The sequence below is a fragment of the Oxyura jamaicensis genome, chromosome Z, assembly GCF_011077185.1.
Source record: "Oxyura jamaicensis isolate SHBP4307 breed ruddy duck chromosome Z, BPBGC_Ojam_1.0, whole genome shotgun sequence".
NCBI lineage: Eukaryota > Metazoa > Chordata > Aves > Anseriformes > Anatidae > Oxyura > Oxyura jamaicensis.
Genome location: NC_048926.1, coordinates 70,211,445 through 70,230,081, shown reverse-complemented (window position 1 = coordinate 70,230,081; position 18,637 = coordinate 70,211,445). Strand labels below are relative to the sequence as shown.

Below are 18,637 nucleotides of genomic sequence, written 5' to 3'. Positions count from 1 at the left end.
GGTGGACTCTCAAGACAATCTCTCTAATTTTTCTGCTGTAGGAAAGAAAAAGACCAGGTGATGTGCAAAATTCAGACTATTCACACTTTTTTTTTTTTTTTTTTTGAGGGGAAGGAACAATGACTTTCTGTTTTCATATTGCTTGTAGTTGCAGATGCACAGAACTAAGGTATAAATTTAAAGGAAATCAAGACCATACCTCAGCAGATGATATGAAGCAGTACAAGGTGTCCAGTGTCTTGACAATATTATTTTTGCTAGCTATGTGAAAATAAAAGTGATTTACCATTTTTCTCCTTTCCTAAGGGTTATCAAAACTTCTTGCTTCTAAGTAATTATATTCAAAATTGGTTGAGGACAAGAATGATACAGCAATGGCCCAAATCTCACTTTTTAGTCTCTTTCAAAACAGACAGAACATTACCTGTTTAGTATAGTAACAATTAATCAGTGAAGTATTAAAAGGATAACCAATTCAGACCCATTGCATTAAAGTCTGTGTATTCCTCTTTGGTGTAACACTCTCTGAGCTCAGTTCAACACCTGGGAAGCAGTGATTTCAAAAATGTGGAAATTTTCATACTCTTTCCCCCATATATGTAATGTATTTAGGATATAAATAAACATGGTATCAAACTGTGCAGGCTTCCCAACAAGTGGTGGCTTTAGACATTAAATTCAAACTCCTCTTTTTCTTTGTGTGTGTGTGACTTTAGGTCTATCACATCCCATGAGAGGAGAGCTGGATACTTCAGCTTAAGACGAGACACCTAGAGGATATGCCGAAAGGACATCACCCACCTCCTGTGACAACTGACCATCAGACCTGATAATTCATGAAGAACACCTCTGTTTCCTAAAATCATAAGACCTAACATTAATAGTCTAAAATTTGACCTAACATTAGTCATAACATTATGATTTCACTATGACTGCTCTGAATGCTGAGCGCAGAATTCCAGTACTGTCAAACCAAGTTTCCATGGGTAACATCAGTAAATGTGTAATTACTTAACCAACCTTTGTCAGGATGTGAGGGCTTACATCTTTGATATGTTTTATTACTTGAAAAGGTGACTGACCAAAGAGCTGGTTACAGCCTGATGCTTCAGAAGGCCTTGTTTCAACTCTTCTCTTCCCTGCTGCAAACACATGTACTATTTGTGCCTTCTCTGTCTTGGAGGGGTCAGACAGCAGGAGTTTGCACTGTAAGGCATGGAGGTATTGTATGCCTTACATGCATAATTCCTCAGTACTTCATACTTCTTCAGTACTGCAAAGAGGGGATTTATGGCTTGCACTCACAACTCTTGAGATGCCTGCGCTTCTGGGCGCACTGGCAGCCACCCACAACCTCTATACGGTTCTCATGCAGTCATGGATAAAAGACCTCCTTCTGGTGTGCTGTGCTGTTGTCATACAGCAGACCCACTGCTGCATATTAAGTATGACTTGCTAAAATTACATATATGTATATATATTTAAGGATGGTTCACTCAGACATGCACTGGAGCATTTGGTCTTATAGACCAGCATCACTCCCAGCTAAATCTGTTAGGCAAGAGGATGAAAAGAATCCTGTTCCCATCACAGCCAAAGCAGTTTGCCAGCAGGATTACTGAAAGCAGAAAAGCTGTGAACCAAATTCCAGTTAATTTCTGCAAGCAAGTAATTTTTACAGAGGCTGTATGCTTGTGTAGAATGTATCAGATATATACCAAATACTAAAATTTTACTAATTGCTTTTGCTAAAAAGCAATTAGTAAATTAGTAATTACTTTTCCTAAAGCTTTTCCTAAGCTTTTCTGCAGCCTTGCTGTACCCGTTACAGTCTCCTTGTAGAAGGATGGGACATTCTCAGTTGATAAAGGATGATAAAGAGAGATTTTTTTTTTTTTGAAAACACATATATGTATATATATATATATGTATTTATATATTTTACTAGCAGTGAATATCTCATATTATGACACTGATTTTCCTTCATTTTTAATTATATAAACAGAGTTCAAATAAAAAGTCTTTTCATTTCCACACAGGTTTCTGTGCTCTCAGAGACAGCAATATCACAAGGTAAGTACCTTGCAGATAAAAGCAGATAAACTACTGAATCTGATGGAAGGACTCTTATTCATTAAGTTAGTCAGGTGAAGGACAACTGTTTGCTCAATAGGTGATTCTTTCTTAGTTTCTCTCACCTTCCCAGAACAGGCTGGTGTTTTTATTTTTTCCTTTGTAATAGAAAGTTTTAGTTTTCTGAGGTTCATTTAAACCAAACCCTTTCTGTTAGAAAAAAAAAAAAAAAAAAAAGGAGACAGGAAAAAAGAAATTCTCTAAATGCATAAAAGTACTTAGTATGGTGATAATATAATTTCTGAAAAACTTTGAGCCACTGGATTTTACTCTTAAAGATAAGCAACTGGATTCAACTTAGAGAAGCCAAGCCCACTTGTGCAAACATAATTTCAAGACATTGAATTTGGGAACCAGTGAGCTCTAAAATGTAGCAGCAAAGACATATAAAAAGTTTTAAAAGTTTTTTTTTTTTTTTTTTTAAAGGATAAGGATGGATTTTATTATTATTATTATTTTTTTTGGTAAAACTTTAGTATTACTTCTTGCTAGATTTGTGATTTGCAGGGAGAGTCTAATTACTGAGGTGGCATTGATTATGTGGTTGCAATGTGGGACAAGCTGGTAACTGGTAATGGTATATATGGCAGAGAGTACACAGTAAGTAATTGCTGTGCTATCCATTCTTGTATAAAATAAAGGCCTCTTCTGTAGAGAACTGATAGATGAGAATGACACAAGCTAAATCTCAGTTCTGTGATTCAAAACCCTCCTGCCCAAGTCTCCTTTTCAGTGTTTGGGAGCACTGACAATCACTTGGGTAAAGAAAGCTGCACTCTTTAATTATCTGCAAATGTCTGACAGAGAATAACACAGAGTTAATAATGAGCATTATATCTATTTTTTGAATCAGTGATTCAGAATGCCTTATTCTGCATTCTGCTTTCAGGTCTTGATGAAGAAAGAGCTCCCCCCAGAAATTAAGACAACTATTGTATAAAACCAAGAACTGGTAATAGAAGGAAGTTAGTCACTCTGTGGAATGTTTAATTAAAAATAAAAATAAATGAAATATTTTTATTTAGGGAGGGCAATTTAACTCCAATGTGCAGGTTACACGGACTACAAATAAATTACAAAAAGGATCATAAGCCAACTCTGAAGCCTTTAGGTAGTGTAGCTGAGCATCCAGCAGACTGTTGTGTTCCAGTCATGCTTCCTTCTTACAATATTTTGGGGTCTATAGGATTAGTGGTCCTTACAAGCCTTAATTAAGGTCTAAGTCATCAGAAAGGAAGAGGACTTATTTTCATACAGATTACTTGAATGTGTATATGTTCATAATGTTCAAGTAATCTTCTGAGAACTTGGAAACAAAAATAACTCACTTGTCAAGCATATTTTCAATTTACTTCTAAGGAAAGGCAGATGGGCAGGTGAAGTATTTAGAGTTAGATAAGCACCATGCTTAAATGACTCAGAAATCTAGTCTTCCACCCAAAAACAACAGAGACATGTACAAATATACACGTGTGAGCGTAAATCAAATGATGTTGTTTCTCCTGTGAAGTTTTGACTCAACTTCTCATGGATTAAAATTTAGTTTTTGCCATCAATGAAGAAAATGCATTGTATGTACCCACAAATCTGTGAGCATAGTTTGTTCTTGCATACTAGTATCTCCATTTTCTTTTTAGCACAAACACATTTTAAACAAAAGTCACTTGGCTGCCTGTTCCATTCACAGTGAGGAAATTCAATGCTTGAAAAGCTGAACTGCAAGGCAATTGAGACAGTTGGTCAATATCTGCCTTGCTGTTTTAGTGAAAGGAAATTGTGCTGGTAAATTTTCATTGGTTCTGTTGATTGATGTATTTCTACACTCAATAAAGAGGGAGGTTCTTTACTTTTAAACACTACTCTAACTTTGGTTAAGCTTATTTTTATTGATACTTGACATCCTTTGATATGTTTTCCTTTAAGAAATGCTCAGACTAACTGATTTCTCTCATATTCTGGATGGTAATTACATTCAAATACCAATGTGTAACTGCTGACTGTGAAGATCTCATGAACAAGAATTTATAAGATGAAGTTAGCATCAAGCAGATGTTAAGTGAGTGCAACTTGGAGTTTGATCAACATTTTACTGAATTCTACACCACATCAACGGGGATTTTAGGTAGATGCAAAGAGTGCCGCTATCTGCTTATCACTCAAATAAGTGTACCGTCGGGAGTGAGTGACCAGCCCTTGTCACTGGAAGGGAAAAAAGATGGCCCAAACCTTCTGGCTTATGCCACAGATATAAAGATGGGAAAAGAGCTGCAAATGCTGCTTATTCCCCTCTCTCTCTTCTGGGACTGAAAGAATATGTTCTGGTTGAGCATTTCTCCCTCTTTACTGCCATATGGATAGAAAAAGAGAGAATGAATCACTGATTCCACATCGGGTAGGATGAAGGGGAAATAGGCACAGAGGAGATAGGAATGACAATCTGAGTGCAGACCTGAAATCCCCTCAAACAGTTTGAAGCAACAGTTTGGCCAATGGCCACAATTTGGAGAGGCTGCACATCCTCAGAAAGCACAGGGGAGGTGGGTGGAGGGTAGATTAAATGTATCAGTCTCTGATCCACTTCCCACTGCCTGGCTAGCATGCGTGTCCTCTGCATCCCTTCACACAATCTGGAGGTGCTGGTGGGAGGACCTTCTGGTCGAGAACTTCTGCCATCTGCTGCATTTTCCCTGAATCTGTCTGCTTCTCTGAGTCACCATTTCCATCAGGAGATCAGTGCTCTTCCTCCCGCTTAATGACTCCCTGTATTACTAACTTTATAGCAACGCTAATGTTTTATTTAGCTGTGGAAAGCAACCACAACACCATCTGACCAAATGAGCCGAGACAGCGAAGTTGTCGTTTTCAGTTACATTTCAGGAATGCTCAGACTCAAGCTGACTGAATGGCCTCTAACACTCACAACACACATTTCAAGAGAAAGCCCAGCATGGCATGGCAGCACGTACACAACGTCATCTGATCAGCAGATATTGCCTCTATCGTCTGTCAAAAGGATGATCCAAAAGGAGCCCTGAAACTTTCCAAAGGCCTTGAGAAAGAAAAGTTATCTTTATTCTTGCTTTATATCCCAAAGAAGCCCTCTACAAATTAAAAATGTTGTTGCCAATATAAACATGCAATGTATTGTTTCTGAATTAATAAGCCTTTATAAAAATCCTGGAACACCAATAATTGAAGCTTATATAATGATTCTGGGGGGAAAAGAAAAAAAGAAAAAAAAAAGGAGAAAGAAAAAGGAAAAGAAAGAAAAAAAAGAAAAAGAGAAAAAGACAAAAAAAAAAAGGTAAGAGAAAGAAAAAGAAAAAGAGAAAGAAAAGCACCTCCCCACCCCAACAAACAAACAAACAGAAAAACAAGTACAAACCAAGTACAAAAGAAATTTCTTGTGATATTTCCCATTTGAATTCATAGGTTCTCAAAACTAGGTAAGCTGGTTAAGGCTGAAGATGGTATTTCAATAACACACAGACAGAAGTACCCATGGACAAAACAATGTGCAAGGTAGTCTGAAAAAGACTTCTATCTATCGCTAAGGGGCACCTTACAGTTTACATGTTTATCTGAATTTACTCAAGGCGTTTTAGATGCGTGCTTCTGTGCAGGAAAGCAAATCTTTGCAGTTTTAGTTCATTAAGGTTTTAGAGAATGTCCTGCCTTGCTATCTGGTTCTAGTTTTCTGTTCAGGTGGAGAATTTGCCATCTGTTCAGAAACTATTCCTAGGTATAATATGTACTGCACTTGCTAGTGTGAGGTATGATCAATAGAATTGACTCAGCATCTGTAACAGAGAACCCAAAAGCCAGTCTTGCATGCTACCACCTTAATACAACAAGGTGATATACTACTTCTTGGGTTTATGTGTGATTTGTAGCTTTTGTAGTGAAAGTGATAACTTCACCCTCTTGTCTCAAAGTTTAAGTTACAGTTGCACAGTATGAAGTGTGAGGTGTCTATGCTCCTGCATAGACAGGAGGTTGTCAGCTCCTGCAAGTACAAGGACTTTAATTGAGAAAATTTAATTAAGACAACATTAGAGGTCAGCACTTCATACTTCCATTTCATTGGCATTTTCAGCACTCCACTTTGCTGCTGGGTAATACTGGCATGTAATTTATAAACTTTTCTTTTTATTATATTCCACTTAAAACACACTGTTAATATGCCACCAGGAATACCTGATCCCTCACGTGGAAATGAGGATTATAAATTCCAGAAATGATGCAAAAAAAAACTAAAATATATTTGGATAACTTAGTTACATGACAAATTGTCTGGAAATGTACACCTATTTCTGCATGAAATTATAAATGCCATTTGAGGAAATGCTGAATACATCATTCTCAGGTCTGATTTAGATCCTATTTTTCAAAACAACTGCTATACTACTTGAAATATCTTTATCATTAATTTACCAAGACACTGATGAATAAGTATATTGATACATGTATTCAGCCTGCTTCTTGTGTGAATTCAAAGTCCCTTTACACCACTGGTGAGATTAAAAAGTTTTAAAGTAAATGGAAAAAAATGAGTGCAAAGCAAGCAAATAAATGAGTCATTCAGGCTGAGCAGAATAAAGAAATTTCAAAACAACTATGATATTGGACTTTGTTTTCTCCAGTTCAAGTCTAGCAAATTAAATTTTTAACACAAAGAAGGCATTTGTTATTTGGTAATGGCATCTGAAACAACTTTTGATTCTCATAGAGTACCATAAAGCTAGAATCAAGTCACATTTGCAGTAATAACTTTGGCAGAAGGTAACATAAGTAATCCTTGTACAGGAGTGAGGAATACTGCCAAGAAGAATTAAAAACATTCATTTTTCTAAAACTTGACAACAGTAACTTCTCAGTATATTAATAAATATATAATACCCTAAAGCAAAATTCAGACATGAAAATCCAGAGTTTTATGAGCTATGTATTACCATGTAGTAGGGTAGCATACTAAACCTTCTTCATATCTAACATGTAAATGAAGATGGGAGCAGAGTGCTGCTAGCTGATGGTATGTAATGAAAGAAGCACACTCACTGCAGTTTGAAAAATGCAGGCTTTTAAACCTGCTCTGAGGGTAGGGAGAGTGAGAAATGAGAGCACAAAATTTTTAACAATCTCTTTTCCCCTTGTGCTCACTCTCAGGCCTCCCCTCGAATCGCCTTGTGGAAGAGGAAAGGAACAAAGAGACGCTGTTCAGGAGGTAGGCAGTGTCTTTGCACAGCCCTGCAATGCCAGTGCCTTGGCTGTTCCCATGGAGTGGTGCTTTTGTAGCTTCACTGCTCAACGGGCAGCAAAACTGAGTTGAGAATACAACCAAGAAAGTCAGCAAATGCTGGGGTTAAATTGGATCACTAACATCAGCAGCAAATTTTCATCTGGGAAGTCTCAGATCAAGGCTGGGAGAAAAACCTCTCTCCTGCATGGGAGGCAGTGTGCAGATGTTTAAGAAGCTGGATAACAAGATACTGTGATCCCAAAAAGATGTGGAAGGAAATCATGTGCTTATGAGGACCAGCAAAAGCTAGCAATCTTGAAACGTTACCAGGACAAATCTGTTCAGACTTCAGCTCTCTGAATGTAATGGATGTTTATAATGTATTCAATCTAGCATTTATATATATATACTGAAAGAAGAGGATTTGGAAGCAGACTGTCATGTCATCTAATGAAGCCAGAGAAGGGAAAATCACAACTAACCAGTCTGTTCTCATCTATGAAAATATTTATTATTATTATTATTATTATTATTATTTGTAACAAAAGTTGCCATCAACGATTGTCTATGTGACCTCTTGCTTTTATAATCAATGAAATCACAGGAGGATAGCTTCCTAGACTTCTGTTTCAAAAAAAAGGGGAGGTTTAATGAGAAAGGAATGGCCTCAGACTTCTCTAACAGTGTGTGAATCACATTCTTTAGTGATAAACAGAATCAAAACCCAAAAACATTGGTACAGAGACCACCACCTGCTGAGAAAGAGCCTGTCTGTTTGAAAGTCACCCCCACAGGGTCTGGATAGGTCTTAGTCAAATTCTGTTCCTAGCAAACGGGATCAGACACTGTATTTCTTTTTTTGATTCAAATGACTATGGACTGGCTCTCCTTTGGGTCATAATGCCGTTCACTTTAAAGCTCGACTGAAGGGATGACCTCCCCTGAAGCTGGATACCCAGTTCCCTCCCGCTGAGTTCATGCCCCCCCCCCCGGGGTTTTTTTTTTTTTTTTCTCTACTTGTTTCAATGCCCTCCTGGCAGCTCTTGGGGAGTCTATGATGAAGGGGCTGGGTAACACTACACCTTGGTGAGTGCAGGGTGCAGCTCCAGCCCAGAGCAGCACCTGGCACCGCGAGCCAGGTTTTGTTCTTGGCAAACCACGCTGACCTTCTGACACCCTGGTGTGTCCTGCTTTCTTCAGGGTGCAGCCACAGGACCCTGCCAAACCCTAGCATGCAGGCATCTATCTCTGGGATGCATCTATTTGCTCCTACCAAACAAGACACAATATTAGACTGGTCAGATCCCTGCCTGATCTGGTACTGCTGCTTTTATCTCCTGTCTGATAAGGTGACCTTGTGCTCTGGGTGTGCACCGGTCTAAATTTCACCTACAAGTTGGAACTATGGCTTGACAGGAAAGGCAGTTTATATACAAAGAGTCCTCGGGAGACATTTAAGTGTCTCAGCCTCATAAGCATTATTGATTTTGTGGGAATTTTTTAGTCCCAGAAGAGAGAAAAATGTGATCATGCACAATGCCTATATGACAAAAGAAATTAGCCATTTGCATTACATTTAAAATGGGTAACATTAAACAATCAGCACCACAGGCATAAACGGATTACTCTGCTTTAATACAGATAAAATGACAAAGTTGATATGTGGAATTAATGATTGCAAGTGACTTTCTGCTTGTTTGTTTCTGCAAACCCTGATTTCAGCATCCATGCAAGCAGTTAACAACCTTCTTTCTTCTCCTGAAAGTCAATCACATTACAACACATGACATTTTTCCTGCTTCACATAATCGAGACAAAAATACTGTGGTGCAAAAAGCTTTAAGATGTAGCACTGAAGCAGAGAGGCATTGCAGCCTTTCCTCCAAAACCTAGGAAGTTTATCAACAAGCAGCAGAAGCAATCCCCATCTAATTTAGAAAGCCACTAGGTGTCCCTGCTAACCTACAGCAGAGTGGCGCTCCCAAGTCTTGCTGGAAGATACAAGTACGCCTCATAAACCCGTCCAAAGAAAATATAGCACTACCAAATCAGACAACTGTACTCGGCAGCATCACCTGCCCAGCTGTGTGTCACCCTACCCCACCATCCATCACTTTTCCCTTGCAGCGTTTCAGTGATGCGGTACCTGCAGGCAAGGTCAGTGCTAGTCAACTGCACTGTTTCCTGTTCATTAAATAAACCAGGTATGTCCTTGGCATTTTTTTTTTTGTATTTTTTATTTTTATTTTTTGAGACTGAAGGCTTTCTGAGACCACACAGTCCTCAATCAAAAGCTGCTTGCTATGGTGCCAATCACACCAGATGCATCAAGCTGAATAATGCAGTATTTAGTGAACAGGGCAGAGAAGCTATACTTTTAGTACTGTATGGCTAAGATATTATTTTTTTTTCTTCATTTTTTTTTCCATTCCCTTCTTTTCAAGCAGTTGAATCAAATATGATTTGATTTAAGAGATCATTTTTGGAAAGGGAGAGATTTTGCAGGATTTTGGATGTAGATTTAGGAACCCCTTAGGCAGCTGTAAAAAGATTTTTGCATGTAACTTTCAAAGATCTCATTTTTACATTCAAACAAGTAAGACTATTATTCCTGGCATTACTGGGAGCCAGTGTTGCACTCCCATATCCCCAAGGGACAGGGGGGACCTCTCAGTGCAACCCCAGCCATCGAAAGGGTCTATCATTCTTCTGGTACTGGAAGAAGAATAATGATGAATATTTGAATGCAGTGATTCCAGTTTCAAACAATAGCAGTTGCTACTCACTAGCTTGCTTTTCATAAACTAGAGTTTCACAAAAACAAGTATTTTATTTACAGATTGTATTGGGTCTATTTTTGCCCTAGGAAAGAATTGTTATTTTTTCCTTTAGTGAAAAAGAAAAAAAAAAAGGGGGGGGGGGGGAGGGTGAAGGAAAGTATGAAAAAACACCACCCAACACCCAAACTTATGGCATTTTGACTGATGCCCAAAATGTCTATGCACTGCCTCACTGGAATTACAATCTGGCTATATCCTACTTCTGTGAGCTGGGATTTCTACAAGCTGGACTGTTTCCCTCTGTGATGCATCATTATCTCTACCTTGGTGAAAAGAGAGAGCTTATTTTATAAGAATAATAAATCACATTACATTGTGATAGAAATAGCTCTGCCAGGAAGATGAAGACACAGGAAAGCAGTGCAATATAACACAACAGAGCTGTAGCTCCCACAAAGAAACAAACAATAGAACATTTGGAAGTTTTCCTGAAAGTTTTATTCTGCAGGACATTTGAAAATGCATGTGACAAGAACATCTATTTACAATACAAATTATAGATTTGAGATTTTTTTTTTTCAAAAGTCCCCAAAAGGGGGACTTCACTTTTTTATTATTATTCCTTTTGTATATTGTCATGTGGTTTAGAGCTTCAGGTCTTTAACACCAGGCCTGAGAAGATAATCAGTTTATTCTTCCTCAGAAGTGATGATTCTTGTTTACTTACTGCACTTCAAACACTGGAAAAACCTTCCCATTTGCACTAGCTTGATCCCATTCTGAAGAAATCTGAAGAAATCCTGTGAATTTTTCTTTCACTTTTTTTTTTTTTTTTTTTTTTTTTCCAAACCAGTAGAGCCCTTTAAATCCACAGGATAGCACAGTTTAATGCCTTGGCTATAAAAATTAAAACACAACAAGCTTTTACTCAATACTCCTGGTTGCCCTGTTGGTGCTCTTTAATGCATGCCCAACAGGGAAATACAATGGCGATAACTGGTTAATGAATGCTGTCAGGTTTTCAGTGCTGACTTTTTGTAATAGACAGTTCTCAGGCAGAAGAGTAATATTGAAATATTTAAGAAATCACTATTATTTAAGAAAATTTTCAACCATTGTCAGAAAAAAGAAAGGAACAATGGAGAACACATTCTTTCAGGCTCATCTAGACCTTGAGTTCTTTAAGCTGCCAGAACAAGGACACAGAGGATGCATTAAACATCTAAAGTGATTATCTTCTTTCTGTGAATGGAGAGATGCCACTGATCAGCCTTGACTGAAGTAAAATAATTGTTGTCAGCACAACTTTAAAATGTTAACTGTTAATTCAAAACCTTTATAATTCCTTCAACAATAAGCTTAAAAAGCCAACATGCTACAAATTTTTCTTCACTCTTACAATGCTTTTCCCTCCATTTAATGTCAGCTTTAAGGTTGTGAAGAAAACTGTTTGCCCTGATGCAGAGGAGCTGGTTTTACAACCATCAGGCTCAGAAGCATAGTCCTAGCACCTTTTTTTTTTTTTTTTTCTTTGCTTCTCCAGTCAACAAGCACACTGCAAGATGTGACTGACAACCTCATAGAGATGCTGTGTTTCAAAGATCAGATGGATTTCCATGGCCTTGAATGGAGCTGCAGGAAGGGATCAAGCTCCAGGCAAGGACAGGTCACTGTCCAAGCAATCTTAGAATGAAACTGTATGCTACGAAGCAACAGAAGAACAAAATAGGAATGGGGAGCGGAAAATGATAAATGACAATAAAATCATAGAGACATATAGGAGTGACTTTGGCCAAAAAAGAGAACACATAGCTGAGGAAAAACACAACCAGGGGGAAGAAGGTCTGTACTTCTAAAAGTGAAAGGGCAGAACAGAAGGGAAGAGATGAAAGATGCATTTTCCCACGCTCAACGCATTCTTATTACTCTGTTGGACAAACTATTCCTATAGTATACAACTCAACAGTAACCCATGCATAAAATAGGAATTACCACCTTAGCTAAATTAAATAAAAATATTTATGTTTATGGCAAAATCTATAGTTTAGACATCAGGAAAAATACATTAATCCTTTTCATTAGAGAACAGATCTTTGCAAGTTTGGGAAAAACAAACAAACAAACAAAGAAACAAAACAGAAAAAGACGGAGCCTCATAGCAAGGCCATTGGCATGTGCAGAAAGGTTTACAACTCAGGCTGGGATTTGGGAAATGCAGGTCCTCTAGCACTGTCCCCCTCTCACCACTTTCCTCTGTGCAATTGGTCTGTACACTCTCGGGCTGACCAGCTCTGCCTGGGTTCTCCACCCCAAATTCTGCTGGTGGTCCTGGCATGTGTTGTAACCTAAATCTCACTATTTCTGAACTGGAAGCCTCTTGTTTTCTTCCACCAGTCAATAAAAATCCAGTGCTGCTCTTGCTTTTGCTGCACATAATGCTGTAAGGCCTTTTTTTTTTTTTTTTAATGAACACGAACCACTTGGATGCTTTTAATCTTTATGCATTTGATCTTGTGAGGGTGTGAAAGCTGCACTGCAGCTAGGAGCATTCTTATGGGGAAAAAATAAGAAATGCAATATTTATTGTTTGTTTCCACTGAAAATATTTCTCATTGTTTCTCACCATGTTGTCATTGGCATATCAGAGTCAGAGTGGGCAGGGGTTCAAAGGAGTGAGAAAAAAATCCATGGAAGGGGCTTATCATCCTCAGACACCACGGCCAACCACATACAACGTTTCCTCATCCAGTTCCTACTAAACCACTAGAACTGACACACTGGCCCCAGCTCCTAATATGTCTTTTCTGGGGACCATAAACCTGGTGGCTTCAGAGTCTCACTGAGAAGTCTGCTTGTGTTGATAAGCAATTATCACTGGGGTAAAAGGAGAGAAGATAAAGTCTTGGTCTATCAGACAGAATGGCAGTACCACTCTCCTCCAATGTTATCAGTACTTCAGGATAGTTACTTTTGAGGAGCAAACACATGGGAAGTTAGATTGCTTGAACGTATTTATCCAACATAATAAGAAGCCTAAATGTAAATTAAAGCACATCTACAAAAACGGAATCCATTATCACATTTTCATGAGCTTTAATAACAAAATTGCTTTGGACTTTCTGAAAGCTGATTCAAACTCCAGATTTTAAAATGGAGCTGGAGCAAAAACACTCTGAGCACATGGAACAGAAGGTTGATAAAAAGGATGGAAAGAGAAAAAAGGATGTGAAAAAAATCTATATGCATGAAGAAAAATATTCATACAGAATATTCACAATGTAATATTTTATACAGCTCATATTTAGAAAATAAGAGCTAGGAAGTTTACAGAATTGCATCTAGAAATTTGGATTATATAAAAGCTGTGTCAAACAGTACAAATCCTCAACTCAACATGATTTTAAAGATTAAATTTCAGTCTTGTAAACATATAGTTAATATAGGAGAGGTCGATGTGCTGATATTAGTTCACATTCACTTTCTTGCTGTTTAAAATACTACCCTTTCCCGTGTGTATCTCAGTGATTCCTCCACTGAGATGTCACAGTGGAGGATATATGATATGCAACCACACTGTATCTCAAACCTCTGGTTCTTCAGAATGAAAATGACTTAGTCCAATTATAAACACCAATCCTGCCACCAAATAAATTGGGAAAAACAAAACAAAACAAACAACAACAACAACAAAAAAACAACAAAACCAACCAACCATCAACAACAAAAAGCAACACAGAAAACAGCCAAAACCCAGAACCCAAACTATTTTCCCAGCAGTAACTTCGATTAGTTTAGGGAGTTCTAGAAAGTTGCTCTGCTAAAATGCTGCACTTCCTCTCCTAAGTAAAAACATTAAACATAATAGAACCATAGAACCATAGAACCATAGAACGATTTGGGTTGGAAGTGACCTTAAAGACCATCCAGTTCCAGCCCCCTGCCATGGGCAGGGACACCTCCCACCAGACCAGGTTCTCAAAGCCCCATCCAGCCACACCTTGAGCACCTCCAGGAATGGGGCATCCACAGCTCCTTTGGGCAACCTGTTCCAGTGCCTCACTACCCTGTGAGTAAAGAATTTAGGCACCAACTGTCACCTCTAGCCACATGCTGTGATAGATGGATCCAGTGTCCTGCTAAAAGGGGTGGTCAAGACATGCAGAGTCTGTATCCAACAATTTGCATTTACAGCTATGGTACAGAAGTGTAGGATTTCACTCTAGCCAGCTTCTCTTCCTGCAAGAATATTGTGCTTAGAAAAATGATTACACCTTTGATTGTAGTTAATGATTTGGTATAATCTAGCTAAACACTTGTTCTTGAGATGTACTGCCAGAAAATCTGCTGCTCAGGAAGCACTTTCTTGTAAGCAAGGTCAGCAGAACTGAACCACCACAGCCATGCGTAGGCACATAGGAGCATGGTAAGCAGGTGTCCCAGCATCCAACCTCACTGTGGCTAACGTGTGATAGGCTTAGATTTACTGCTATGCCATTTAACACAAATCAGTTTCTATATGATTTCAATATTTCAGGCTGGTTTTGCACTCCATGAATCATAAGATTAAGTCCAGGAAAGGTGTTATATGCAATATAGAGAAACACCTAATTCATCAGCTGAAGGCTCTCATCTGTTCCAATACTTCTACAAATGCTTGTTTTGAGCTTTGCAAAATGTGATATTTTTTGCTTGGGTAAGAGTCGTGAGTCTAACTGTAGGATACCACAAGACCTGTTTTCCTTTCTGCTAATAGAATCCATCCCATGCCATCTTTAGTTTAGAGAAAATCATGCATCTGCAATTACCCAGTGAGTAACCGAGATACTGTGAAGATGGCCTTTTCTGTGAATCTCTACTTCTGCAGTGAAGCCAGGTCCCCAAAATGAAAAATCAGGAATGTGCTTCGGTGTGGTATTTGAAATCTCAGATGCAGTGAGCAGTCAATGTGAGAACCAAGGCCACCCCAGACCAGCCCTCCTGGCATCAACACACAGAGCTGAGACAAGAATGCCAGCCTCAGGCAGGAGATATTTGTAGAGGATGGCAGCAGGTGGTGTCAGTTGTGGTTCCCTGCCACACAGTTGTGTCTTAGCAGACTCAGTGCACAATGCTGCCTACTCAAACTTTTTGTTATAATCTCTGTTATAATCTGTTATAATCTCTGTTATAATGTTATAATCTGTAATTACTCTCTATCAATTTTTACTAGGCCTGACAAGAGCTTACTGTAATAATACTTTAATGCTTGCTTCCTATCCCTGCGCTCACACTCTCATATGTCTTTTGTGCCAGTCTGCAAGTAAGAGATGCTGCTGGTATTTTTCTCAGCGCCTAGGCTGCTGATGCCAGGCTAGAAGTATCTGCATACACTGATTATGGATACAAGGGACAGCTCATGTGAAGTGATGGAGACCCACTGAACCCCACAGAACTGTGCTGCTTACAGTAGCTAAGAAACCTGCTCCTCTGCTGTTTGCTATCACAGCAAAAGGACATTAAACCAGTATGCTTTATTTTCTGAGAGAAATAATTTTACCTTGCAGGGATTCAGAAGTCCAAAGGAAACACCATCCTATTCCCGTGTTTTAACTTCATGCAATAAAGGCTCATCCAATTTACAGCCAGTATCTCAGTATCTTTGTAACCAATATATTCATGTCAGCAATCAGATCCATGAATATTTTTTTTGCATTTAATAGGTATAATTTCCATGAATCACTAATGGAATCAGTAGGAGGACATAATATGTATTCAAAAAAATGAGGTGGTGCCCTTCAGAATCCTGCAGGGATTTCATCAGCACAAAACAGCCTGCTTCTTTACTCTACAAAGCCAGGGGTTTTATACCAATTATGAATTTAATGGCAATTTGTAATGCAGCTCTGGGAGGCCACACTGGATTTTTGTTTCACATTTCATGCTTTGTGAGCACTATTAAAAAAAATCAACTAATTTAGCAAATCTGAAACTTGTATACCTGGAAAAATAAAAAATAAAAAAAAAAAAGAAAAAAGTTGTTTCTTAGCCTGCTAAATATTAGTCAGTTTTGCTAATACAGCCATTTCACCCCTCTCTTCTTCCTCCAGTTTAATACAAGGTGATTGGGTGAGAAAACTGAGGTCCTGCATTTGCTCTAGAGGACTGAGTAATTTGAAAGGGAAGTGATTGCTGTGTCTATACCTGTACCCAGAATACGTCTGGGCTAGAGCTGGTTTGCAAGAGAATCTCATTGCTTGCTTCTCAGACTATTTAAAAAACAAAAACAAAAACAAAAACAAAAAAAAAACCTTCAAGAAAGCAATATGTTGAAGCAAGCCAGAGTTTTTCCCATAGTACTGACTCAAGCTTTGCATGTTGTTTTGAGGCATCTTTCTTGCCACATTACAAAGAGCTCCTCTTGTCAGCCACCTTTCATACAGCACAGTTAATGGCTGGCCTCCCTTCCCTAGTGCTTGACACAAAGACTAAGCTCACATGCCACCTGAGGCACATAAATGCTCTATGACAGTCTCATTCCTTCCACCATGAGTTTCCTTGCATGCAGCTGTTATTCAAAATGCTTGGATACTTTTCCAACTCACTCTCTTTTCAGCGCAGCAGAGGGTACCAGCAACTGTTTTTCAGTTAGATAGGCATTTCTGGGAGCCTGTCCCCTGTGCTTGCTTGTGTATACCACTTATAATGAAAGTGCCAGGAAACCACATGCATTTTCTTTGCAAATCAGTAAGTAAGGCAAAACTGAAACCATGCAAAACTTAACATGGCAGACTGGTGAGCATCCTCTGCCTGCACGGCATACACAAAGAGCACAAAGTCAACAGAAGGGAAGGAGAAACTGCAAAATGGGCTTAAATGAAGGAGTTGATTTATTTCAAAAAAAATGAGTACCCAGCAATGGTGAAGTGCTCAGAATGTTCCTATGGTTCTGGGAAAAGAAATAAGCCTTTGTCATCAACATTTACATTATAAATCATAACATAGCCACCTCAGGCATAGGTATTGCACTTTGAGTAAGGCCAACAAAACAGGGGCTGGTTGTGACATCTGAGGTAGCAGTGTTGTGTAAGCAGAAAGCCAATAGGTCCTGTAACTGCTGTACAAGGCAGAAGATCAGATGAAGCAGAAGGTGGAATTCCCCAGCGGGCTTGGTTCGACAGTCATGCACAGCCACAGCAATTAGATGGACCTTTCCCATTGATATCCCAGTCACTCTTGCATAGTTCTTTTTATGGTAACAGTACAGCATAAAAACAAGGTGTCCTAAGTAACTGCAATTGGATTATCATGTTAAAGCTCATTTCACCACAGCTTTCTGAGTATGAGCTTTCGTTTTCCAAGACATACTAAAGCAATAAAGCTGAATAGGATCCTTATAGCCTCCCTAGACCAATTCATTATTGAAACTTGTGGAGATTTGCCAAAAACTATTCCAGCCTGAATCTAGTCGTCAATGAAAGATTTATTCAACATATTAAATAATATATTGTAAACACACCACTTTCAAAAACAAATCACTTAAAAGAATTCTGCTATTAAGAGATGCAGATTGCAATGTTACCTGACGACTTCACACAAATATGAGTTCCAGATTTGCGGATATTTTAACAAAAGCATTTGATTTGGAATTCAGCTCAAGCACGGGCATCAGAGTACATTAAATGAATGAGACAGAAATAAAAGGGGAGAAATTGGGGCACCTATAAGACAGCAATTCTGAACAAACAGAATTTCAAAACATGAGAGGTGGGTAGAGGAGGAGAAGAAACACACCATGCAATTCGCTTTAGAGGACTTGTTTGTCCTTACAAAGAATATAAATCTGCATTACATTAATGCAAATTATTGCTTTATGAACGTAACAAATGAGCACAAATGTGAGCTTCTGTTAACTGCTGTACACAGCTAAAAAGCTTATGAGTGTCTGGTCCTGGTGCCTGGAAGGGTGGTTTTCCAGGAAAAGCTGAAACATGATTAAAAAAAAATAGATAAAAGAAAAACTGTGACACAAAATTCCTAGGTTCTGAATTTTACTCAAGTGTGTAATACAGCAGTAACAAAGAGAGAAATCTTCAGCTAGTCAGCTTTGTTGCAGTCATTTTAACTTACACAGTGCAGAGGAATCACTGCTGATTTCTAACAGCTGATTGTTTGGAATATGACTTTTTTTCAAATCTTATATGCAAACTGAAACAGTTTCAGTGAATGCAGACAGAAGAGAATGCAACAAAGAAGAAAAGAGAATGAATAGCAAAGTGAAGAGTGCAAGACTGTAGGTTTTGTAGGTTTAAGATCAATTTGGACAAAATCAGAATAACACAATCAGTTTCCTCCAAATATGCATAGATCTGAACCTTCCAGAATAAAACATACATAGTAATAATGTACAATCACTATTTTTGGTTGTAAACATTTGCAAAATATCTGTCAAAGTTTATCTGCAAGACCTCTGCCACAGAAATGTATCTCACATAAGAGGGATGGCTGT

At 38.4% G+C, this 18,637-nt stretch overlaps 1 protein-coding gene across 12 annotated transcripts in view; it reads right to left on the bottom strand.

Annotated features, from left to right (window-relative positions):
* LINGO2 (leucine rich repeat and Ig domain containing 2) overlaps positions 1-18,637 on the bottom strand; it is a 673,216-nt gene that overhangs the window by 115,724 nt on the left and 538,855 nt on the right. The window contains exon 1 of one of the 12 annotated variants that reach the window (XM_035309322.1): positions 9,335-9,595. The exons of the other annotated variants lie outside the window; for them this stretch is intronic. The gene's annotated coding sequence lies outside the window, so the exon portion shown is untranslated. Of the gene's footprint in view, positions 1-9,334; positions 9,596-18,637 lie in introns of those variants that run through there. 12 annotated transcript variants of the gene reach the window in all.